Below are 27,431 nucleotides of genomic sequence, written 5' to 3'. Positions count from 1 at the left end.
TCCCGAATTCTCTGCCACCAGAGAATCGTCGGGGGTGGGAATCGCGCCGCGCCAGTCGGCGAGCTCTCCCCCGGTGATTCTCCGGCCCACGATGGGCCGAAGTCCGGCTGCTGCCAACCCTCGCCAGCAGGCGTGGATTGAACCACCTACCGTACAGGCGGGGGCAGACGGTGCTGGCAGGCTCCGGGGTCCTGGGGGGGGGGGGGGGGCGGGGGGGGGGGCGCGGGGCCATCTGGCCCCGGAGGGTGCCCCCACAGTGGCCTGGCCCGCGATCAGGGCCCAACGATCGGCAGGCGGGCCTCTGCCGTGGGGGCACTCTTTTTCTTCCGCCTTCGCCATGGTCTCCACTATGGCGGAGGCGGAAGAGACCCCCTCCACTGCGCATGCGCGGGGATGCCGTGAACGTCCGCTGGCGCTCCTGCACATGCGTCGCCCGGCGAAGCCCTTTCGGCGCCGGCTGGCGTGGCGCCAAAGGCCTTTCCCGCCAGCCGGCGGGGCGTAAATCACTCCAGCACGGGCCTAGCCCCTCAAGGTGAGGGCTTGGCCCCTAAAGGTGTGGAAAATTCCACACCTTTGGGGCGGCGCAACGCCGGAGTGGTTCCCGCCACTCCATTACGCCGGATTCCACCGCCCCGCCGGGTAGGAGAGAATCCTTGCCCTTATCTAGAAGTTCAGAATGTACTAAAGAGTAAAATGAAGCTTTTGGAGAAATAAACTTCTCACTCATAAGTAGTCAGAAATTTCCAAATCCAAAACAGGCCACAATTACCTGATGAAAGATCCAAATAGGATTTAAAGTGGGAACTGAACTACTGATGGACACCAGATGCACATTTGTCATTATTATTGAGATGACTTAAAGGAAAAAGTTCTAAAACTGCATTAAACAGCTTGAAAGAGGGAGTGTAATTACTCATTAACTATATCATTAACACAGAACATAGAACATACAGTGCAGAAGGAGGCCATTCAGCCCATCGAGTCTGCACCGACCCACTTATGCCCTCACTTCAACCCTAACCCCTGAAACCCAATAACCCCTCCAAACCTTATTTTTTTTGGACACGAAGGGCAATTCATCATGACCAATCCACCTACCCTGCACGTCTTTGGACTGTGGGAGGAAACCGGAACACGCGGAGGAAACCCAAACAGACACGGGGAGAACGTGCAGACTCCGCACAGACAGTGACCCAAGCCGGGAGTCGAACCTGGGACCCTGGAGCTGTGAAGCCACAATGCTAACCATTATGCTACCGTGCTGCCCCCTTTTTTGATTTATTCACAGAAAATAAAAACCTCCCCATTGCATAGGTTAATATTTAATGGTAAGATCTTGGCTAAAGTCCAAATTAGAATGGTGAGTTCCAAGCCAGTCCAATCGAAGACAATTTCATGTTGAGGAAGTTCATTAGTTTCATCAAGGAGAAAGGATTTCCAATATTCTTGATTTGTCTGCATCAATATAATGCACGTGACCATGTAAATCACAAATTTATCCTCAAATTGTTGGAAAAAGTAAATCTGTTTGCCATGGTTAAAGGTGGTGTATAAATCCCTAGTTAATGCGGCATTCCTAAAGGCATGTACAGATTAATTCAGAGGTGAAATAACGTTATCCTTCACTATTGTGTGCTGCCGAAAAACAGAAAATGCTGAAATGCTCAGCAGGTAAGGCAGCATCTGTACTGCGAGAAATAAAGGTTGGGATTCTCCGACTCGGCTCGCTGGTTCTCCGGCACCGATTTTCGGGCGCCCGCGGGATCACAGCGGCGCCGGTCGGGGGCCGTTGAAAGTGGCCCCCCTGGCAATTCACCAGGCCTCGACGGGCCGAGTGCCCGCCGAGTTCGGTCGAGTCCCACCGCCGTGGGTTACTCAGGTTCCACACGGCGGGACCTGGCAGGTGTGTCTGCGGGGGCCGTCCTGGAAGGGGGGGGGGGGGGCGGGGGTGGGGGGGGGATCTGACCCCGGGGGGGGCCTCCACGGGGCCTACCGATCGGCGGGCGGGATGGTTCCGTGGGGGCCTATGTTCCTCCGCGCCGGGCCCCTGTAGGGCTCCGCCATATTGCCCGGGGGCCGGCGCCAAGACAGGAACACACGCACATGCGCGGAATCACACCGGCCTATCGGCGCATGCGCGAACCCGTGCCGGCTGTTCCGCGACGGCTGGAGCTGCGGGGACAACTCCGGCGCCGATCTAGCCCCCTAGGAAGGGGAGCATTTCTGATTATCGGAGACCGTTGATGCCGGGGTGGTTGGCGCAGCTTTTCACGCCGGCGTTAGAACTTGGCCGCGGGATTGGAGAACCCTGGCCAAAGTTTACCGATTTCAGTTCACAAACCAAAATGTTTCTCTCTTTTTATGTTTCTCTCCACTGATGCTGCCTGTCCCACTGAGCATTTCCAGCATTTTACTTTCTTTATTTCATATTTGCAGGAGTATTTGCACCCCTGTTGCTCCTGGCACTGATCCGAATGCAATGGTTGAATCGCTCATGAGCCCCAAATCGGTCTCCTCACCGGGCACGGAACTTCATGTGAGTCACCCAACTTGCTCTGCTCCCATGATCTGGATATTGGCCTAGCTGGGCGGGATCCAGACCTAAATATTTAAATGAGCCTTATGGCGCCAGATTCACCCGGAGCCCGTGACTCACCCAGCATGCCTGGGAGACCTCACCAGGGTGCCGTTTAGCACTGGTCCACACAATTGTGGACCAGTTGTAGAGGGACCTCGTGGGAGAGGGGGGGGGTGGAACTATGTTCCCAGGCCATTAGAGACTTCTGGGTGGTCGGGAAAGGGCAGAATGGGATTCTGGCATTCCCCCTGACTCCCTGGCACTGCCAGGTGGCCACCCTGGCAGTGCACCCTGGCACTGTGACACTGCTAGGGACCCATGGGAACTGCCAGGTTACCAGGCTGGCAGTGCCATGGTGCCCAGGTGTCAGGTTGGCACTGCCAGGGGTTGGGTTGGACAAGGCATTGCCAGTAGAGGGGAAGTGAGAGGGGGTTCCTGGGAGCTTCCCCATGGTTGGGGCGGTGAATTCATAGAAGCACAGAATCCACAATGCAGAAGGAGGCCATTCAGCCCATCGGGTCCGCTCCGGCCCTTGGAAAGAGCACCTCACCCAAGCCCACGCCTCCAGCCCATCCCCGCAACCCAGTACCCCCACCTAACCCTTTGGACACTAAGGCGCAATTTAGCATGGCCAATCCACCTAACCTGCACATCTTTAGACTGTGGAAGAAAACTGGAGCACCTGGAGGAGACCACGCAGACATGGGGAGCAAGTGCAAACTCCACACAGTTACTTGAGACGGGTCCCTGGAGCTGTGAGGCAGCAGCACTAACCACTGTGCCACCATGCTACCAAAGAGCGGGTTACAAGACTGGAGGGGGGAAACTGAAAAGGGAGGGTGGGGAAAGATCTGTGCAGCCTTCCAAAATGGTGCCCCAATCTGCAAGGAGTTTGAAAGCCAGCGATTTAGCCCAGTGAGCTAAACCAGCTAAACCAGATGTGATGTCTGAGAGCTTCGATGTACAGCAGAAACTTTTGCTTGAATATCTGCCAGTTGGCACTGAGATTGCCAGAGGTCCTGAGCTGGTGATGAACCTGAATCTTCTCCATGGTGCCGGGATACATTTGCTGGTCATCACGGAATGGTCTCAGGTAAGCCACCTTAAATTAGTAGTCTCCTGGTATCATATTGTGTTAGGTAAACTGGTCTAACACTGGCTGCAACTGGATGCAGCTTAGATCAGAAAGATACTCCAGACCTTGAAATTTGTTCAATCAGGTTTATTGAACTAATAGCACAGTTAGCACAGTTCTCTGTGAGGTCGATCTCTGCTAACTTAAGTGTGGTTACTCTGTCTGACTGAACCAGACTAGCTCTTAGCCACGTGGTGGAGGTGTGTGTGATTGTAACAACACCCTTGACTGACTCTCTAGATGTTCATCAGTGAAAAGAGGCGGAGTGTGAGTGCCTCATATCTTTTCTAGTCAGATCCCATCCCTGAGTGTCCTGCCTGCTTATTGATCATGTCCTGTTCTCTGTGTCCATTAGCTGCTTGTCTGTATATCATTATGTGTGTGTCTGCATATCATGACATCCTCGAGGCAAAAAAAAAACCCGGCAAAGTGCCGTTGGATAACAGGACTTTAACTTGAGTCAGCTGAATCGCGTGCCTAATTTTTGTTGACAGCAGAGGGATCTAATCTTTGAGGCCTATTATCTGGCTATAGTCCTTAGAGGGCACAAAATAAGAAATCCTCTGACTTTTGAGCAGGTGAGAGTAACACACTCTGACCGCACTGTTTCTGTCCACCATGAAGATAAGCAAAGTGAAGGAGAGTGAAAATGCTGAAACTAGAGGAATTAAAAATCATGGCATGTTATTCACGGAAGTTTCTGGTACTGCTAATTGTTGAGGGGGAGAAACAGAGTCCAATTCAAACTAAAAGATAAGAGACGGGATTCTCCGGCCTTCCAGTCGCGTGTTTCTCGGCGGCTGATGGCAGGAATCTCTGTTCCCGATGTTGCCCATGGGATTTCCCATTGAAACCACCCCACGGGGCCAGGAAACCCAAGGTGAGCTGCCGGCCGGAGCGGTAAATCCCGCCACCAGCGAACGGCCTGTGAATTCCAGCCAAGATTAATATGTAGAAGGGAAGATATATTTGTCAACTTTTTTTACATGTTGCAAAGGTATATACTTCCTTTTTACTTCCCTTGTAAAGTTTTACAGGGAAGTAAACTGAAAAAACAAAATGGGAAATTATTTATAGGAAAATAGTGGAAGGGGGTTTGGATTTCCTGTGCGATTTTGTTTTCATTCTTTACTTTTGCATATTTAATCTTTAAGTATTGCAGAACAAAATCCTACAGGCTTTCTTTCACCACCTTATTTATTGATGGAAGGGTATTACAGCAACTGGGAATTCTGCAGAAGGATAATACCATTTGCACGGAATGTAACCTGTCATTGTCAAAGGGGACCTGTTATTTTAAACAAGGAACTAATTTCTTGAAAATAACACGGAACTCATCAGATAATGTTTAAACATGCATATGGCAAATGCAAGCCATTATAACTTTCCAATTTCCAAGAATTAATAGAGAGAAGAATTGTTCGATTAATACCAGACACCTGAGTTGAACAGGGACATTCAGAGATGTACTTGATGGCAGCGTATGAATTCTTGGCAAGCAAGTCCTTCGCTGATGGAGAGGATTTGCATTTAGATAGGGTCTCAGGGTGGCCAAAACACTTCACTGCCAATGAAGTCCTCTTTGAAAGCGAGTTATTGTCAGGAAATTTGGCAGCCAATGTGCACATAGCAAGATCCCACAAACAACAATAAGTTAATGGTTTGATCATCTGTTTTTGGTGCAGCAACAGCAGGAAAATTCCCTGGCTTTTCAAAAATCGTGCAGTGGTATTTTTTATATTTGTCCGATAAAGCATACATGGCTTCAATTAACATCCAGGGGCTGCACTGAAGTACCAACCAAGGTTATGTGAAAAATGAAAATGAAAATCGCTTATTGCCACAGGTAGGCTTCAAATGAAGTTACTGTGAAAAGCCCCTAGTCGCCACATTCCGGTGCCTGTTCGGGGAGGCTGGTACGGGATTTGAACCCACGCTGCTGGCCTTGTTCTGCTTTACAAGCCAGCTGTTTAGCCCACTGTGCTTTGTCTCTGCGCAAGGATAATCCACGGAACTACAGGCCGGTGAGCCTTATGTCAGTGGTAGAGAAATTACTGGAGAGAATTCTTCGAGACAGGATTTACTCCCATTTGGAAGCAAGTGGATGTATTAGCAAGAGGCAGCACGGTTTTGTGAAGGGGAGGTCGTATCTCACGAACTTGATAGAGTTTTACGAGGAGGTCACAAAAATGATTGATGCAGGTAGGGCAGTGGATGTTGTCTATATGGACTTCAGTAAGGCCTTTTACAAGGTCCCTCGTGGCAGACTGGTACAAGAGCCACACGGGATCAGAGGTGAGCTGGCAAGATGGATACAGAACTGGCTAGGTCACAGAAGGCAGAGAGTAGCAATGGAAGGGTGCTTTTCTGATTGGAGGGCTATGAGTAGTGGTATTCCGCAGGGATCAGTGCTGGGACCTTTGCTGTTCGTAGTATATATAAATGATTTGGAGGAAAATGTAACTGGTCTGATTAGTAAGTGTGCGGACGACACAAAGATTGGTGGAATTGCGGATAGCGATGAGGACTGTCAGAGGATACAGCAGGATTTAGATCGTTTGGAGACTTGGGTGGAGAGATGGCAGTTGGAGTTTAATCCGGACAAATGTGAGGTAATGCATTTTGGAAGGTCTAATGCAGGTAGGGAATATACAGTGAATGGTAGATCCCTCAAGAGTATTGACAGTCAGAGAGGTCAAGGTGTACAGGTCTACAGGTCACTGAAAGGGGCAACACAGGTGGAGAAGGTAGTCAAGAAGGCATACGACATGTTTGCCTTCATTGGCCGGGGCATTGAGTATAAAAATTGGCAAGTCATGTTGCAGCTGTATAGAACCTTAGTTAGGCCACACTTGGAGTATAGTGTTCAATTCTGGTCGCCACACTAACAGAATGATGTGGAGGCTTTAGAGAGGGTGCAGAAGAGATTTACCAGGATGTTGCCTGGTATGGCGGGCATTAGCTATGACGAGAGGTTGAATAAACTCGGTTTGTTCCCACTAGAACGACGGAGGTTGAGGGGCGACCTGACAGAGGTCTACAAAATTATGAGGGGCATAGACAGGGTGGATAGTCAGAGACTTTGTCCCAGGGTAGAGGAGTCAATTACTAGGGGGAATCGGTTTAAGGTGCGAGGGGTAAGGTTTTGAGGAGATGTACGAGGCAAGTCTTTTACACAGAGGGTAGTGGGCGCCTGGAACTCGCTGCCAGAGGAGGTGGTGGAAGCAGGGACGATTGTGATGTTTAAGGGGCATCTTGACAAATACATGAATAGGATGGGAATAGAGGGATACGGACCCCGGAAGTGTAGAAGATTTTAGTTTAGACGGGCAGCATGGTCGGTGCAGGCTTGGAGGGCCGAAGGGCCTGTTCCTATGCTGTACTTTTCTTTGTTTTTTGTTCTAAATGTGCAGGACATGTAAGCCATCTGAAACACAGGGAAAATGCAACAGAGTGGGGAACATTACCAATATTTGGCAAAGTGTCGATTCCGGTGAGAAAACCAGTGCATATGTGGCGGGAAATCTCACTGAATATTGAGCCTTAATGAATTTTTTTAACCACTTGAATCAAGGCACGTTCATGGCAGTCTCCCGCTGATTCCTTCGCCCCAGTGCAACCTAATGTTAGCAATCAGCGGAGAGCTCCATGCAAACATCTCCCCAGCACTTGTTCCAGATCCATTCAAGTGGACGGCAGCCAGGAAACCATGATTCACAGAGGGAGCCCTTACCACACTCTAGGTGTGCAGCAGAGGTGGGATGTCCCCTGTCCATGGTTGAGTTGACATACTTCCAGCAATGTCACCACTCTTGCCTTGGAGGCAGTGGCAGCTTTAGTCTTCTCATGCCAGCTCACTGACTAAAGAGGATGGGGCAGCAAAGCTGCAAGACGATGATAGACCTTCTTCGCGCTGCCAAGATAGGTCTGCCACCTCCAGACTCTCGCTGTACCTCATCACACGCTCCCCCCCACACCTCCAAGGTGATCTCTTACCCAGCCACTGCACGGGTTGCCAATACCTGTCCTCTATCCTCCCTTATTTCCCATGGTCTCGCCCAGTAGCGACTCTGCTGTGCAAATTCCTGTTCTCACTCAAATTCCACGCATGGCGCTCCTCATCGGAATCTGAAGTGGCAGAACTCCTGCCTACACTCTCCCTATCTGTCTCATTGCAGGACAAACTCGAGCATAACAGGTGTGAGCGGGCCCAGCCACCCAAAGTCAGTTGCAGGATCAGAAGCTTCACCCGCTTTGAGGAAAGAGCCCTTGGGCTGGCCTGGGAGGAGCAAGGTCGCGGCGGTGTAGAGGCTGAAGTGGGGTCTGCAGACAAAAGTGAGAATCCTCAGGACACACAGTCATTCTTCAAGCCTATCTTCAGTAAACATTATCCCATTTATTTATCCCCCATGATGCACTAATGCCATCTCCTTTCCCTTGCAGGGCAATCAGTCAACTAATCCAGCCTATTCTCACACCCCTTGGAGATCATGGACATCAGCAGCTCAGAGGGAGACTTCACGGACACCACTATTAAAGAGATGGCACATCTGTCACGGGAACCCTCCACCAGCGCAGATACTCACATCTCGATGGGGTTAAGTAGTAGGCAGGTCTCTGGGTCACTCACTGGTGAGCACCTCACAATTGAAGATCTACAGCAGGTGGTGGCAGGAATGTCTCAGGGATCCGACACAGAACAAAAACATTTGTAAAACCTCGAGGCGGTGTTGAAACGGCTTTCCAAATATGGGATTCGCACTGTGTGAAAGAAATGGTCCATTTGGGATATCGGTTGAACAGAGATGGCCTGCACCCAGTTGTTGAAAAGGTATGGGCAATTAAAACTCCCCCCGCTCTGCGATATGACATGGGTCTTCGCTCTTTCCTTGCATTAGTGAATTACCGTGGGCAGTTCATTCCGAATTTGGCTACTGTCCACGCACCCCCCTCCACATGCTTCTGAAAAAGTGAGGCCTTGGGATTGGGCTAAGGCCCAGGAAACGGCGTTTAACAAGGTGAAGTGATTACTGGTATCCATCTTTAGTCAATGTCTTTACTTACATTTTCTAAAAACCTGACCATCTTTAAGCAAGTCAACATGTTTGTAGTTAGCTAGCAAAGCTGTAGGTAGCTCTTACTCGGGGACAATTTTGATCCATATTAAGCGTTAGTGAGATGGCGACGCAGGATCAAAATCCGGAGAGAATCGGAAAACACGTCTCTCCGGCTAGATCATGAGTTCCGATTTTCGGCCCCGCTCGCCAGTGGTACAATATATCAGCAATTCCTTAGTGAGCCCTCACTGAGGGTCATCTCCCCCCTCAGTAAATATTCAGTGGGCTCTGGCATGACTCACACTGGCGCCATTTACAACAGGTTTTCGGAAACTTGAACCTGGCGGCTTTAATAAGGATATGGGAATGCAAACCATGTGAAAATAAGAACAAAGATTTCTTTACAAACAGTATATTTGAACTCACTAGTAAACCCCGACGGAGTACTTCTCTGGTCGGTGTTTTACTCTTGGTAATTGAGATACTCCGCCCCTAGCAGGGGAGCTCGTACTCCGCTAGCAGCACAGGGAAGACAATCATTCACACCCCTTGGGGTTCGGGATATTACATTCTTCCTCCACAAGAATGGAAAGTCGATATAAATTACACTGCAGACTTGCTTTGAGATATTGCATGGTGAGGGGTGGTTGGCTGGATATGCAGTGTCAAGGCCCACTTCAAACAGGGACATTCTTGAAAGAAAGGCACTAAAGATGCAAAATGCTAGGCTTCTATTAGATACTCACCCAGACATTCCAAATCCCCTGTTGTGGAGGGCAGCATGGTAGCACAGTGGTTAGCATGGTTGCTTCACAGCTGCAGAGTCCCAGGTTCGATTCCCGGCTTGGATCACTGTCTGTGCAGAGTCTGCACGTTCTCCCCGTGTTTGCGTGGGTTTCCTCCGGTGCTCCGGTTTCTTTTTTTTTTAGAACTTACAGTGCAGAAGGAGGCCATTCGGCCCATCGAGACCCACTTAAGTCCTCACTTCCACCCTATCCCCGGAACCCAATAACCCCCCCCCCCCTAACCTAAGTGCTAATCACTTGTGCTACCGTTTCCTCCCGCAGTCCAAAGATGTGCAGGTTACGTGGATTGGCCATGCTAAATTGTCCCTTAGTATCCAAAGAGGTTAAGTGGGGTTACTGGGTTACGGGGATAATGTGGAGACGTGGGCTTGAGTCGGGTTCTCTTTTGAAGGACCGGTGCAGATTCAATGGGCTGAATGGGCTCCTCCTGCGGTGTAAATTCTATGAAATAAAACCTAAACCTACCTCCTGTTGATTTATATCTCACAAACATGTTTCTGAGGTGAAAGCTCACAAAACTAGGATTACTACAGCGATGAATGCAAGACATGCTTAATGAATTCCTTTCCAGAAATCTCCAGAAATAAGTTTAAAACTGGCTCCGGCTCTGGGGAAAAGGGGACAGGCAAGAAGAATTGAAACCTGGCAGTCATCAGAAGCCCTGCTGGAAAGAAGCAGAAACGACTCTCTCTCTTACTCTGGAAACAAAAAGTGTGTCTTTCACAGAGTGCAGACCTGGTCAAAGCCAACTCCAGAATTCTACCGGAAACCACTCCACTTCAAAGTCTGCAATGTTCTACAATCCACGCCTCACAGCCAAGCAATGGACTTACTTGGATATTCTTTTAACTTTTATTGGACTTTACTTTTGGTGTATGCATGTTCACTAGCTAATAAACATACTGGGCTGGATTCTCCGTCCCATCGCGCCAGATTTCTGGTTCAGCACGCCGGCGGGATGCTCCGTTTCGTTGGCTGGTCAATGAGGTTTCCAATTGTGGGGCAGCCCCACACCATTGGGAAACCCCCAGGCTGCCGACAAAATGGAACATCCCGACGGCAGAGAATCGAGCCCACTGTTTCCTTGACTCAAGAAACCCTAGTTAATTCATTTGGATTGGGAGTGATTTCGACAGGGGAGGGGGGGGGGGAAGATGTTTTTAAACACATTTTTGCCGACTAACCTAGGGGCTGAATAAAAAGGGGAGGCAGCTCACTCCTACTCCTGACCAGGTCATTACACAGGTCATGACTGCTTGTTAAAGGAATAACTTACCAGGATTAGATTGCCTGCTAGTTCAGGCCTCCTGTTTTACAACCACATATAAGTGGCACGTACCCACCATGTTTAATTTCACCCACAATGTGGAGGGTGGTAGACACTGCATGCACCTTCCTTTTACACTGTTACTGATATATATTGGGTATCTGTATCAGGTGGGTGGCAGGAGGCATGGCAAATGGAGGATGGATTCCTCCCATCTGGGGACTAAGACCGATGGCAAGAGTGGGAATGTGGAGTGTTTCCCGCTGAGAAGGCTGGTGCACAACACACCAAATCTTCCCTGACCTCATTATTAAGCAGCCGGGTGTTTTGCGCCATGTTTCATGTTGGGGCAGCGTCAGTGGCATGTAGTCCACGTGCTATCCGGGTGTCATATTGAAAATGCGCCCAACATCACTGATCCACTATTGAAGAAAGACGGTGGAACGCCTGAAAATGAAGATGGGTGTCTGGGAGTAGTCTGGTGGCCGGAAGATGGACCTCTTGTGCAGGACGATGGATTTCAGAGGAGTAGAATTTAAGAGATTGCCTGGCAAATGTGGCCTCACTGTCGGGAGTATGGTTGAGAGACTGTCCGGGGAATGAAGCCACAATGTCCTGGGCCATTTAGAAGGCTTTACAAGCGTGCTTGTTTCAGTCTTGGTCTTGAGCAGGGAAATGCCTCTTTGGGTAGTGGCGGTTATGCTGAGAATTGTATGTAAGACATGGAGGGTTTAGGTTGTAGCCAGCAGCCATTATGGTTTCTTCATGGGACAGTTAAACTCCCTTCATCTTCAGACCTGAAAGCTGACTTGAGGGAAGACAAGCGATATCCACTTCAAACTGAATAGCACCCAGCAGAAAACTGATCAAGAAAGCTCAACAGCAGTACAATGAATGACATATAGAACATAGAACATAGAACAATACAGCGCAGTACAGGCCCTTCGGCCCACGATGTTGCACCGAAACAAAAGCCAACATATGGATCACCAGATGTGTGACTGATCAAGCCAGCAACAAAACGACGATGTGCTTCAGGTGCCCAGAAAAGATCTGGAGGCACCTTTTCAGTCCAGACAGTCGGGGTGTCCAAAATGGCCATGATGTGCAAGGCTCTATATAAATTACACAGCACAGCGGTGAGGTTTGAACCTGCAGGAGGAATCAGGTGCAGAACTCAAATTCTCTTGGGATGTTTTTGAGGAGGTGGCAGGCAATGAGGGCAATGCATCCTCAACTGTTCACAATTTTCCGGGGGATACTTTGTGTAATGCAAGGTTCACTTCAGTTGCACCAATGGATCCATGTCAGAAGCCTATGCAAATGCCACTCAATGTGAGTTCCCCACAATCAACATCCTGGGGGGTTACCATTGATCAGAAACTGAACTGGACTAGCCACATCATTAATACTGTGGCTACCAGGGCAGGTGAAAGGCTGGGAGTCCTACGAGTAACTCACCTCCTGACCCACCAAAGCCTGTCCACCATTTACAAGGCACAAGAAAGGAGTAATGGAATACTCTCCACTTGCCTGGATGAGCGCAGCTCCAACAACACTCAAGAAGCTCGACACCATCCAGGACAAAGCAGCCCGCTTGATTGCTCTTCCTTCCACAACATTCAAACCCTCCGCCACCGACTAACAGTAGCAGCAATATGTAACATCTACAAGATGCACTGCAGTAACTCACCAAGGTTTATTATTATTATTATTATTCCTTAGACAGCACCTTTCACACCCATGACCACGACCAACTAGAAGAACAATAGCAGCAGATGTCTGGGAACCCCACCACCTGGAGATTCCGCTCCAAGTCACTCACCACCCTGACTTGGAAATATATCGCCGTTCCTTCACTGTCGCTGGCGCAACATCCTCCAACTCCCTCCCTAACAGCACAGTGGGTGTACCTACACCTCAAGGCAATTCACTACCACCTTCTGAAGGGCAACTAGGGATTGGCATTAAATGCTGGCTGAACCAGCGATGTCCACATCCTGTAAATTATTTTTTTTTAAAACTCTTTCTGTGCCCTGATATCATTGACTCAAAGCAGTCCTGCAAACAACCAAACATTCCTTACACATCCACGCCTCCCCCATTTCAATTGTCCACATCAATGTATGTCTTCCCATTCACTATCAAATTAATCAAGAAAGCAACTAAGAATGTTAAAGACAGGAAAATGAAGTAAAGGAATAAAATGTAATGGAACTAAAAAACAGAAACTTCTCAACATAATATTTTCTCCTGCATCCCTGTGCAAGTATCACTCTTTACTCTTTCTTTGACTTTTGTTCCCAAATAGAATAACTTTTGAGACTTCAGCAAAGGTTAAAGTAAGCTGCTCGGGTCCTCCTCTGACTTCTGAGATGCTCTTTATTAATGTCTTCGGCTTTTAGAGTCCCTGAGGGTGCCACTGATGACAATGCAGCTGCTCATGTACAGGAGCAGGCTTGGTCTTTGGGACAATGAAGCAGCATGTAGGGCATTGACTGAAGTAGGAGCAATGGGTGAGAAATGAAAGCACTTTGAGTGGAGTCCTCACTTTCATGTCTTCTTTTGGCATCATTCCTCATGTCTTAGCCACTGTTAACGGCTGCTGCTCTACTGGAGAGCACTTTGGTGTGAAACAGCGTGACACTGTAAGGCCATGGTTAAGGAATTTGACAGTATTTAAGCTGACAGATCTGTTGATATTACAGCTGTGGACAAGATGTGCATTGACTCTTTTGCTTGCAATTGGATATTCCATGGATTTGGCCACTGTGCGTGGATGAATATATTATCACACTGCTGTGTGACATCAGCACACTATGCTGGAGGCAGACTTCTCCATTCTTCATGGAACAATTATCAATGTGCTTGGAATGCCTGCCAGTACATTACACATCGTCTGCTGTTGCTCAATGATTTACCATCATTGATGGTGATCGTTGATAGCCTGCAGAGGTGCAGCATCTGTCCAGCTGAGCAGAGCTTGGAGAGTGTGATGCCCTCTGACATGCAGTCCCCGTCTCCACCTGAACTGTTCTTACTCACTTCTGAAGTCTGAGTCATCCACAATTTAACTGATTGCACTGAAGTGCAAGTATCTGAGCTGGTGTACTTGAGTCATGTGTCTGTGCGCCCTCAAAAGAAAAGGTTTTCTGAGAAATTGATGTCCTTGATATCCACCAACTGCTACTGTACCTGAGGGCCCTGGCTTCAATAAAATATATGACTTCATAATGGCTCGGGGAGAATGTTGTGGCTTATCAAGATATTTATCCTGCTCTTGAAGCCAACTCAACATGGCTGAGTGCTGTGAGACCTGTGAGTTCTTGATTGCCACAATTTAGCTGCCCTGTCTTCGAAACTTAAGGCTAGTTGTGATCTGTGGAGGCTCACCTCGAGTTCCCGCCCTCTCTCACATGTTCCATGCTCTCTTTTCCTGCAATAGGCAATGGGTAGAACAGTGAGTGATGGTGATGATAATGCCATGTGTTCACTTGATGGATGCAGAGTATTTGATGAAGGTGAATATTTAGGAGAAATATCAAAGTTAGTAAGGATGAGGGTGCATGGAAGTGGTGGATAGATAGATGGGAAAACGCAAAAGAGTAGGATGGCTGCACTTCCAATGTAAGTGGTGTGAGGAGTGATGAGAAGTGATGTGATGGTGTAGGTTTGACATGGCAGAACGAGGAAGTGGGCACAACAGGATGTAGATGAATTTACACTTGTACTCACTTTTCAGAGCTGCTTAGGTCATTTAAAAATGCTTTCTGAATAAAACCAATATATGAAACCTAGTTCTTGCTACTGAAGACATTGGACATCTCCAGTCAGATCTCTTCTACCCGTTTCTGAGACGGTATCCTTCTCCAGCTCCCTGCTGACCCCAGCAACACATCATAGCATTTGACTGTCTGAAATACCTTGCCACAGTTCCTGGGCTGGATTCTCTGCTCCCCGAAGCCGAAATCGCATTCGGTGATGGGGCGGAGAATCCGTTTAGCTGCCAATATCGGGCGCGGTGCCGGTTTTTGTATTTTCCGCCCCCTGAAAAGCGGCATAATCTAGGAGTATGCCTCGCCAATTATCCACTGCCTCAGGCCACTGCCTGAGGCCCGGCCCGTGATGCTCTGTCCCAGACTGGCTGAGTTCCCAACGGCGTGGGTTACGTGTGCTCACACCATCCGGGAACCTCGCGTGGTGGCTGCGGACTCATTGCGAGGCCGCCACAGTCGGGGGAGGGCCGATCCGTGGGCGGGGGGGGGGCTTCATTTGGGGCTGGGGGCACTGTGGGCGGATGGTCACGGGTGCGCGAGTGGCCGAAGGGGGCACTACATTTGCAGTCCGGGTTCACGGGCTGAGTCCTCCATGGAGCATGGCGCAGCCGCTGCAGGCCGCCGCCGTGCGCATGCGCCGCCACGGAACTGGAAGTGCTCAGGGCTGTATCAGCAGCTAGAGCTGCGAGCTCTATTCTGCCTCCCAGCTAGCCCCCAGCAAAACGGTGAATCAGTGGCTGTTTTGCGCCAGTTTCCCTGGAGTAAAATACCACCATTTTCACACGGCCGTGGGGACTTAAGTCTCCAAAACGGAGAATCCAGCCCCCTAGTCTCTAAATTCTTCAAAATTTTATCTTTGGAGTAACCTTGTAAATGCTGAAATTGGGATTGCCTCATGCGGATCCTCATCAAACCCACTGGTGTGGGCAACAGGAAATAAAACGTGTTATTGAGCCTGCTGAGTGTAGAAAACCTCAGACCAACGCGTTGTAGTTTCCCACACAATATCCCAATTCACCTGAGTTCATATTGGCACTTGGCACTGTTTCAGTTTTCCGGATATCTCATTTTCTGTATCCTTTGAAAATATTAGAGAATAATTATTATCACAGCATGTGTTTTCTACACTAATAAACTACAAAGCGTATCTTAGTGCTGCATAGAAATTCATTCCTGGTCCTCCGGACTGATCTTCAGCTTCAGAATGAAAGGTATGTTAAACCAAAATCAAGCAATCCCTGACATTTGCCCTGCCTTTCATGGGAACTACAATGGTTCGCAAGACCTGTCACAGACCTGACTTGAAACTTCCATTTGATTTCAAGAATATGAGAAATCCAGATGATAGTTAGCCACACAGCTTCAGCTGCCATCCACAGTCAAGTTCAAAGATATCCAACTGACCTTTCTGCCTTCTTGCTAAACGTGTGTCAACCCAAAAATCAAACATAAAGCTTCGCAGAAACAACAAAGTGTATCGTTGAATCGAATTGCCTGCTCTCCGACCTGGAGTCCAAATCACCCGCCCAAAGTATTCAGGATTATCCCTGAATCGTATCCCTATTCAACAGCATCGCCATAATTTGCATTTGCATAGCCAAGCCTGACAATAAAGAAAGAAAACAACACGTACATTCTTCATGGAAACGAATGTTTTATGAACAAACAAACAGGGAGCAAGGGGAAGGCTGATCAGCCACTCGAGCCTGCTCCGCTATTTAATAATCATGACTGATCTGATGGTAACCTCAAATCTGCATCCCGCTTATCATCTCCTTGCTTACCAAGACCCCACTTCTGCCTTAAAAATAAGCAAAGACTCTGCTTTCATTGACTTTTCAGGAAGAGAGTTCTGAAGATTCATAACCCTTTGAGTGAAAATATTCCACCTCACCTTTGTTTTAAATGGGCGACTGGCTATCTTTTTCTCCAAATTATGTTTAAGATTCCTCATTTTTGAAAACAACGCAGCAAAATTACAAAATAAATTCATCACAGTAAGCAAGGAGAAAAATGGCTCAACATTGCCCTGAGGCCTACTTCCAGAGCCCCATGCAAACTCCACATTGGCTGGGGTTTACCCATTGGTGGCGAGATTGGCCCGAAGTCGGTCACGTTGGCTGTGGAGCCCCCCCCCCCACCGTTAAATGGACCACACTTCCACATCCCTTCCCCTTCAGTCCCTTAACACACTATCCCAAAGCTATGTACAAAAGTTACAATGGCTAATTGGCACAACCGAGGAAAGAAAGTCCATCAAAATAATAATAATGATCTTTATTAGTGTCACAAGTAGGCTTACATTAACACTGCAATGAAGTCACTGTGAAAATCCCCAAGTCGCCACACTCCGGCACCTGTTCAGGTACACTGAGGGGGAATTTTTTAGAATGTCCATTTAACCTAACCTCCGGGTTCTCCTGGACCTTCATAGCCCAGCCACACACTCGGCACAACTTTGAGCAATCAAGTGGTCTACAGTCGATGCCGCCTCAGGAGGCACAACTTCGATGACAGGTGAACCTGCCTCACTGGCCATGATAGACACAGCAGGTTGAACAGAAATGGGGGTCCTTGGTTCCCCTTGGCTGGACTGAGTTACAAGAGTATTCATGATGCTCAGTGGGCTTGTCGACTCCACATTGGGGGTCGCCACCCCTCGACTCCTCAGGTGGTCAACATTCCTTTTGAGGGCCTTCCCATTAACATTGACCACATAAGGGACCGGCGCTGACGGGGTCACAACCATTCTAACCAAGGCAAACCCAGCAGCGAAATTACAGACCAAAACCAGGTCTTCCATCTGGAACAACCTGTCACCCTTCTGTTCTGACCGTTATCTCTATTGGGAGGCATTACATACGTTTGAGGCCACAAATTGTGAGGAGGATCACCTTCTGCTTGTCGTCGCCTGTGTTCTGGTTCATGGTCAAGAAGAACCGGAGTCAGTTGACTGGCTCCATGACTCAATCCCTTGGTCAAAGGGTCTGGTTTCCTAATGATCGGCATTTCCACCCATGATTTAAATGGTTACAACTCTTGTCAGATCGTCTCTACTTTCCCAGCTGGTTCTTCTTTCCCCCTCGATTCATGACAACTGCCGGCTGCGACCAAAACATTGACCTCGTTGCCAATGGTGACTCCAGTGTAAACAAAGAGGTCTATTGATGAAAGATAAAGGCAGTTGGATAACAGACACTGAATATTATATAACAGGTCTTTACATTTCAGTTCCCTGGTCCACACTGCCCGGGGTCCTGCTCCCACGGCCCCACCCAAACTCCCCTTTGGCTGGGGTTCACATGCTCCCTGTGCGATTGGTCCAAGCATGTGGTCTGTGCAGCCAGCTCCCTTAAAGGGACCACATTGCCAGAGCTCCAAATGTGGTCTGGCTAGTACCCTGTCCAATGAAGCATGACTTCCCTACTTTTGTATTTTTTTGTTCTGTGAGAATGTAAGTAAAAATGATAGTCAAAGACATAATGCGGTCATATAAAAATGAAGGGAAGGGGAAGATACTTTAAGTATTTTACCTTAGCTTTTAGGCTGGAAAGTGAAAATAGGCCTATGGCAGTACCAAAAAATGGGGAAAGTTAATACTGCAAATGAATACTCAAATAGAAACAAAAGATAATGAGACTAAAAACTGAAAAATTCCAAAGAATATACATCCTAGAATTGATATACCATCAATGACCACGAGATGAATGGTGAACTATTGTGGCTTTATTGTGCTAGATGTAAAGCCTCCTGTCGCTGGACCCAAGAATGGGGGCAGTGCAGGAGAGCATACACTTTTATACAGAGCCTGCTGGGTGGAGCCAGCAGGCTGGGATTTACCGTAATAACTGTAGTACAATGGCAGTGTACCATAATAAATGTAATGTATATTCAGTGATTTACCACATTCACCCCCTGTTTAAAATAAAGAGTCCAGCGGGGGTGAAGCAAAGTTACAGGTCGGGTGCTTTCACCTTCCGCCTCGATCGCCTCAGCCCTGGTTGTGGTGTGGACACCGATGTGAGTTCCTGCGACTCCGGGAGTGTGTTGTCCTCTCCTTCACCCAGTAGATGAGCCGGTGGGGGGACGGGTGCCGCCGGGATGGGGGTGGCGGTGATAGTCGCTGGTGGTGGGGGAAATGGCGCAGGGGCGGGGGTGGCAGTGGTCGCCAGCTGAGGGGGGTGGGGAGATGGTACCAGGTCGGGGGCGGTGGTGATGGTGGATGGGGAAACAGCGGGTGTCAGGTCCCGGTGGGAGACAGTGTCCTGCCGCCCGTCATGGTGTGCCATGTAGGCGTACTGTGGTTCGCATGGAGGAGGAGGACTTTTTCGACAAGGGGGTCTGACTTATGGGTCCTCGCATGCTTCTGGAGGAGGACGGGCCCAGGAACTGTCAGCCAGGTCAGTAGCGAGACACCGGAGGTGGACTTCCTGGGGAAGGCAAACACACGTTCATGAGGGGTCTCATTGGTAGAAGTGCACAGGAGCGACCGGATGGAGTGGAGCACATTGGGGAGGACCTCCTGCCAGCGGGAGACTGGGAGGCTCCTAGACCAAAAGGCCAGCAGGACGGCCTTCCAGACTGTCCCATTCTACCCTCTTCACCTGTCCGTTTCCCCGAGGGTTGTAGCTGGTCGTCCTGCTCGAGGCAATGCCTTTGCTGAGCAGGAACTGACGCAGCTCATCACTCATGAACGAGGAGCCCCGATCATAGTGGATGTAGGTTGGGAAACCAAACAAGGTAAAGAGACTGTGTAGGGCCTTGATGACAGTGGCAGAAGTCATGTCAGGGCATGGGATGGCGAAGGGAAATGGGAGTACTCATCAATGATGTTGAGGAAGTACACGTTGCAGTCAGTGGAGGGGAGGGACACTTTGAACACTCAATGCTGAGGCCCTCAAAGGGGCAGGAGGCCTTCACCAAGCGCGCTCTGTCGGGCCGGTAGAAGTGCGGTTTGCACTCCGTGCAGACCTGGCAGTCCCTGGTCATGGTCCTGACCTCCTCGATGGAGTAAGGCAGGTTGCGGGCCTTGATAAAGTGGAAGAACCGGGTGACCCCCGGGCGACAGAGGTAATTGTGGAGGCCGTGGGACACATGTACCACGGACAGGGCATCTGGGGCTCATTGAGCTTCCCAGGACGATACAGGATCTCGTAGTTATAGGTGGAGAATTCGATCCTCCACCTCAAGATCTTGCCATTCTTCATCTTGCCCCGCTGTGTGTTATTAAACATGAAGGCAACCGACCATTGGTCAGTGAGGAGAGTGAATCGCCTGCCGGCCAGGTAATGCCCCCAATGTCGCACAGCTTCCACAATGGCCTGGGCTTCCTTTTCGACAGAGGAGTGCCGAATTTCAGAGGCACAGAGGATATGGGAGAAGAAAGCCACGGGTCTGCACACCTGGTTGAGGGTGGCGGCCATAGCTACATCAGATGCGTCGCTCTCCACCTGAAATGGGAGGGACTCGTCGACTGCGTGCATTGTGGCTTTGGCATTGTCCACCTTGATGTGGTTGAAGGCCTGGCGGGCCTCAGCCGTCAGGGGAAAAATGGTGGATTTGATGAGTGGGCGGGCCTTGTCCGCATAATTAGGGACCCACTGAGCGTAATATGAGAAGAATCCCAGGCATCTCTTCAGGGCCTTGGGACAGTGAGGGAGGGGTGTTCCAGGAGGGGGCGCATGCGGTTGGGGTCAGGCCCTAGGACTCCATTTTACACAACGTAGCCAAGGATGGTAGGCGGGTTGTGCGGAAAATGCTTTTCTTCTTATTATAGGTAAGGTTAAGGAGTTTAGCGGTGTGGAGGAAGTTCTGGAGATTTGCGTCGTGGTCCTGCTGGTTGTGGCCGCAGATGGTGAGGTTATCCAGATACGGGAAAGTGGCCCGCAGCCCGTACTGGTCAACCATTCAGTCCATCTCTCGCTGGAAGACCGAGACCCCATTGGTGACGCCGAAGGGAACCCTAAGGAAATGGTAGAGGCGGCCATCTGCTTCGAATGCAGTGTATTGGCGGTCCTCCGGGCGGATGGGGAGCTGGTGGTACACGGATTTCAAGTCAACGGTGGAGAGACTCGATACAGCGTAATCTGGTTGACCATGTCAGATATGCGGGGACGTGGGTACACATCGAGCTGTGTGTACCGGTTGATTGTCTGACTGTAGTCGATGACCATCCAGTGCTTCTCCCCAGTTTTAACGACCACCACTTGAGCTCTCCAGGGGCTGTTACTGGCCTCAATGACCCCCTCCCGCAGAAATCGTTGGACCTCCGACCTGATAAAGGTCCTGTCCTGGGCACTGTACCGTCTGCTCCTTGTGGCGATGGGCTTACAGTCCGGGGTGGGATTCGCGAAAAGCGAGGGTTGATCGACCTTAAGGGTTGTGAGGCCACAGACGGTGAGGGGGGGCAGGGGTCCGGTGAACTTTAGTGTGAGGCTCTGGAGGTGGCACTGGAAATCAAGACCCAGTTACAGGGCAGCGCAGAGATGGGAAAGGGCGTAGAGTCTGAAGTTACTGCACTGTACGCCCTGTACCGAGAGGGTCGCGACGCAGTACCCCCGAATCTGTACGGAATGGGATTCGGAGGCCAGGGATATTTTCTGGATCACGGGGAGAACCGTGAGGGAGCAGCATCTTACCGTAGCTGGGGTATGAAACTCTCCGTGCTCCCGGAATCGAAGAGGCAGGTCGTCTCGTGCCCGTTGATCCGTATGGTCGCTGTAGAGGTCGCGAGGTTGCGGGGCCGAGACTGGTCGAGCGTGATGGAGGCGAGCAGAGTAAGGTGGTGGGAGGGCTGGTCGGCGGTGGTGGAGGTAACGGCGGCCAGCGTACGGCCAGGCGAGCAGGGGTCCTGGGGTGCATTCCAAGACGGCGCCAAAGATGGCAGTGCCCACAGGGCGCAAATGGCAGGCGACATCCAAGATGGCGGCGCCCACGGAGCGCACATGGTGGGCGACATCCAAGATGGCGGTACCCATGGGCCGTACGTGGTGGGCGGTGGCGAAGATGGCGGCGCCCCTGGATCACACATGGGGGATGTTGCGGTAGCGATGTTGGGCCTAGAAACAGCAGCGACCGATCGGGCCTGGCAAACGGTGACGAAGTGGCCCTTCTTACCACACCCATTGCAGGTCACGCTCTGTGCTGGGCAGCGTTGTCTGGGGTGTTTGTTCTGGCCGCAAAAGTAGCATTTGGGGTTCCGGAGATAGCTGGCTGCCGCGCGGCATAGGCGTGCGGTGCACCCGGGTTAGATGATGGCGGGGCCCATGACGCCCACAAGGGTGCTGCGCAGTTGGTGGTGTAGGACTCCAGGTTGCGGGAGGCCACTTCTAAGGAGTTTGCGAGCTGTACTATCTCTGTGAGGCCGAGTGTACCCCCCTTCTAATAAGCGCTGGCGGATGTAGTTGGACTTAATGCCCGTGACATAGGCGTCCCTGATCAGCAGCTTCATGTGTTGGACTGCCGACACCGCCTGGCAACTATAGATTCTGCCAAGTAGCCGCAAGGCACGCAGGAAATCGTCCTGAGACTCCCCCGGGAGTTGCCGTCTCATGGCCAGGAGGTGCCTGGCGAACACCTGATTTGCAGTTCTGAAAAACTTTCCTTTCAGTAGTTCTATCGTCTCCAAGTAGGTGGGAGCTTCCAGAATTAGGTGGAAGACTTGTGGGCTCACCCGTGCGTAGAGTAGGTGGAGCTTCTGTGGGTCTGAGATGACTTCGGTGGATGCTCCGAGATAGCCTTCAAAGCAGGCTAGCCAGTGCTCGAAAGTCGCTGTGGCGTCGGCTGTGTGTGGGTTCAGCTCCAGGCAATCCGGCTTGAGTAAGACATTCATCTTCAAAATTCTAGCACAATAAATTGATATACCATCAATGACCACGAGACGAATGGTGAATTATTGTGGCTTTATTGTGCTAGATGTAAAGCCTCCTGTAGCTGGACCCAAGAATGGGGGCAGTGCAGGAGAGCGTACACTTTTATACAGAGCCTGCTGGGTGGAGCCAGCAGGCTGGGATTCACTGTAATAACTGTAGTACAATGGCAGTGTACCATAATACATGTAATGTATGTTCAGTGGTTTACCACAAGAATATTGAAGGCAATGACACAGGTGCAGACCATAATTTTCCAAACATCTTTGCAGCTGATATCTGTGATGAAGAAATTTGAGGCTGGTAAGTATTACACCTCGGTTAGGAAAAAGGTAAATGATAGGTTTTAGCCTTACCTCTTATGAGTAATCTTCTAGGATAAAATTTCCCCTGATCTCTTGCTGCTATCAAGCCTCGTGACTAACAGGCGGGAAAATTGAAGGTTGTGCCACCAACGGAGATGAAATTGCAACTGATGGACCTGAGATTTTCCAATAAGCTGCCCGCTGAGGCCTGCTGTAAAGTTTCTCTCCTACAGTCCATAATATGGATTAACAATGAATATGTGAAATAACTCCAGATAATAGTGAACACATGGAAAGGCAAAGGCTAATCGGACAAACAGGTTGTTTTATAAAGAGCAGTGATGTGGAGATGCCGGCGTTGGACTGGGGTGAGCACAGTACGAAGTCTTACAACACCAGGTTAAAGTCCAACAGGTTTGTTTCGATGTCACTAGCTTTCGGAGCGTTGCTCCTTCCTCAGGTGAATGCAGAGGTCTGTTCCAGAAACACATATATAGACAAATTCAAAGATGCCAAACAATGCTAGGAATGCGAGCATTAGCAGGTGATTAAATCTTTACAGATCCAGAGATGGGGTAACCCCAGGTTAAAGAGGTGTAAATTGTATCAAGCCAGGACAGTTGGTAGGATTTTGCAGGCCAGACGGTGGGGGATGAATGTAATGCGACATGAATCCCAGGTCCCGGTTGAGGCCGCACTCATGTGTGCGGAACTTGGCTATAAGTTTCTGCTCGGCGATTCTGCGTTGTCGCGGGTCCTGAAGGCCGCCTTGGAGAACGCTTACCCGGAGATCAGAGGCTGAATGCCCTTGACTGTTGAAGTGTTCCCCGACTGGAAGGGAACATTCCTGCCTGGTGATTGTTGCGCGATGTCCGTTCATTCGTTGTCGCAGCGTCTGCATGGTCTCGCCAATGTACCACGCTTCGGGACATCCTTTCCTGCAGCGTATGAGGTAGACAACGTTGGCCGAGTCGCACGAGTATGTACCGCGTACCTGGTGGGTGGTGTTCTCACGTGTAATAGTGGTATCCATGTCAATGATCTGGCACGTCTTGCAGAGATTGCCATGACAGGGTTGTGTGGTGTCGTGGTCCCTGTTCTGAAGACTGGGTAGTTTGCTGCAAACAATGGTTCGTTTGAGGTTGCGCGGTTGTTTGAAGGCAACTAGTGGGGGTGTGGGGATGACCTTGGCAAGATGTTCATCGTCACCAATGACGTGTTATAGCCAAGTTCCGCACACATGAGTGCGGCCTCAACCGGGACCTGGGATTCATGTCGCATTACATTCATCCCCCACCATCTGGCCTGCAAAATCCTACCAACTGTCCTGGCTTGATACAATTTACACCTCTTTAACCTGGGGTTACCCCATCTCTGGATCTGTAAAGATTTAATCACCTGCTAATGCTCGCATTCCTAGCATTGTTTGGCATCTTTGAATTTGTCTATATATGTGTTTCTGGAACAGACCTCTGCATTCACCTGAGGAAGGAGCAGCGCTCCGAAAGCTAGTGACATCGAAACAAACCTGTTGGACTTTAACCTGGTGTTGTAAGACTTTATAAAGAGCAGGTCATGCTTGTCTAATATCATTGAATGTTTTGAGAAATCATACTGTTTATAGATAACAGGAATGTGGTATCATAGGTTTTCAGGAGGATTTTGATAAGTTGCCACGAAAAGGATTTGTTATGAATGTCCGGGCAGATTTTATTAAAAGAGAAAGTAGCTGCAGAGATAAATGGAGACAGAAAGCAGGCGTGTAGGAAATATATGTTTTATTTTAGTTTGGTGTGATGTGAGGTGGAAGGAAGTCGTGTATTGTGCCGCATAATTTTATTGTCCATTAAATGTGACATCGCCATTAAAGGGTGACGTGGAGGTTTGTTGATGTTTATCACATGTAGGGAACAGAGCAAACTGTAAGAGAAAGCTGGAGCTCATTAGACCTACAATGCATTCAATGCTCGTCTCGAGCAGGAAACCAACAAACCATTGTCAACTGCCACAGCAGCCTCGGACACACTCATATCTACCATCACAGCTTCCGAAGTCAGATCGACTTTCATGAAAGTAAACCCTCGGAAAACAATGGGTCCTGACGGAGTCCCTGGTCTGTGCGGACCAACCGGAACGTGTGTTTGCCGACATCTTCAACCTCTCCCTACTCCGCTCCGAGGTCCCCACCTGCTTCAAGAAGACCACCATCATAGAAGAACCAGCTAATGTGCCTCAATAACTACCGTCCGGTGGCCTTGACATCTATCATTATGAAATGCTTCGAGAGGTTGGTCATGAGACACATCAACTCCATACTCCCAGAATGCCTTGATCCACTGCAATTCGCATACTGCCACAACCGGTCCACAGCAGACACTAACTCCCTGGCTTTGCACTCATTCCTGGAGCATTTTGACAACTCCTATTCATTGACTATAGCTCCGCCTTCAACACCATAAACCCAGCCAAGGTCATATCAAAACTTTAAAAGCTAGGATTTGGCTCCTCCCTCTGCAACTGGATCCTCACCTTCCTGACCCATAGATCACAAAAGGTAAGGATAAACAACAACACCTCCTCTACGATAATCCTCAATACTGGAGCCCCGCAATACTGTATAGTTGTGGCTAAATTCCCCTCCAACTCAATTTTTAAATTTGCTGATGACACCACTGTAGTGGGTCGGGTTTCAAACAATGACGAGACAGAGTACAGGAATGAGATAGAGAATATGGTGAATTGGTGCGACGACAATAATCTCTCCCTCAATGTCAACAAAATAAATGAGATTGTCATCATCTTCAGGAAACATAGAGGAGAACATGCCCCTGTCTACATCAATGGGAACAAAGGAGGAAGGGTCGAGAGCTTCAGGGTTTTAGGTGTCCAGCTTACCAACAACCTGTCCTGGTCCCCGATGCCGACACGATAGTTAAGAAAGCCTATCAATGACTCTACTTTCTCAGAAGACTAAGGAAATTTGGCGTGTTAGCTCAGAATCTCACCAACTTTTACAGATGCACCATTGAAAGCATTCTTTCTGGTTGTATCACAGCTTGGTATGGTTCCTGCTCTGCCCAAGACCGCAGGAAATTACAAAAGTGGAGAATGTAGCCCAGTCCATCACGCAAACCAGCCTCCCATCCATTGACTCTGTCTATAATTCCGGCTGCCTCAGAAAGGCAGCCAGCATGATTAAGGAATCCACGCAACCCGGACATACTCTCTTCCACCTTCTTCCGTCAGGAAAAGATACAAAAGATTGAGGTCACGTGCCACACTTCTTCCCTGCTGCCATCAAACTTTTGAATGGACCTACCTCGTATTAAGCTGATCTTTTCTCTACACCCTGGCTATTACTGTAACATTACATTCTATAGTCTCTCCTTCCTTCCCTACATATGGTATGCGTGGTCTGTACAGCATGCAAGAAACAATACTTTCCACTGTATACTAATACGTGATAAGAATAAATCAAATCAAATCAATATTCTCTATACACACACGACTGTGTGGCAAAATGTGGCTCCAATTCCATCTACATGTTTGCTGATGACACGATTGTAGTGGGTCAGATCGCGCACAATGATGAGTTAGAGTACAGGAGAGAGATAGAGAACCTAGCGGTGTGGTGTAACGACAACAATCTCCCCATAATGTCAGAAAAATGAAGGAGCTGATCATTGACTTCAGGAAGCAAAGTATCGTACACATCCCAGTCTGGATCAATGGTGCGGAGGTGGAGATGGTCGACAGCTTCAAATTCCGAGGTTTGCACATCACCGACAATCTGTCCTGGACCACCCACGTCGAAGCTATGACCAAGAAAGCACAACAATGCCTAGACTTCCACAGGAAACTGAGGAAATTTGGCATGTCCACATTGACTCTTACCAATTTTTACATATGCATGATAGAAAGCATCCTATCTGGCTGTGCCACAGCCTAATATGGCAACTGCTCGGCCCAAGACCTACAGAGATTTGTGAACACAGATTAGTCCATCACACAAACCTGCCTCCCACCCATTGACTCTGTCTACACCTCCCGCTGCCTTGGGAAAGCGGGCAGCATAATCAAAGACCCCTCCCACCCGGGTTATTCTCTCGTCCAACCTCTTCCATCGGGCAGGAGATACAAAAGTCTGAGAACACGCACTAACAGATTCAAAGACAGCTTCTTCCCTGCTGTTACCGGCTCTTGAATGACCCTCTTATGAACTAAACAGATCTCTCCACACATCTTCTCTACTGAGTAGTATTACATTCCGTAGGCTTCACCCGATGTCTTTGTCTATGTATTTACATTGTGCATCTATCGTATGTCCTTTGTTTATTCATGTATGGAATGATCTGTCAGGACTGCACGTAGAATAATACTTTTCACTGTACCTCAGTACACGTGACGATAAATCCAAATCTATATAAAGCAGACCCAAGCAGGGCCTTGACCTGTTGGTTGTCCCAACAGGGTCTGGGCTGGAAGAGAGTTACTGCTATGGACAGAGTACTGTACATAGTTCAATAAATCCTCACTCTCCTACCCTGGCTTCCTCAGTTACTAAACTGGTGTTGAGGGAAAAGGAGATTCTAGACTCGCTTGTGAAACCACCCAGCCACCCCAGATGATTACTATCCTG

Source organism: Scyliorhinus torazame, chromosome 14, assembly GCF_047496885.1.
Source record: "Scyliorhinus torazame isolate Kashiwa2021f chromosome 14, sScyTor2.1, whole genome shotgun sequence".
Classification (NCBI taxonomy): domain Eukaryota; kingdom Metazoa; phylum Chordata; class Chondrichthyes; order Carcharhiniformes; family Scyliorhinidae; genus Scyliorhinus; species Scyliorhinus torazame.
Note: the sequence above shows the minus strand (reverse complement) of the source record.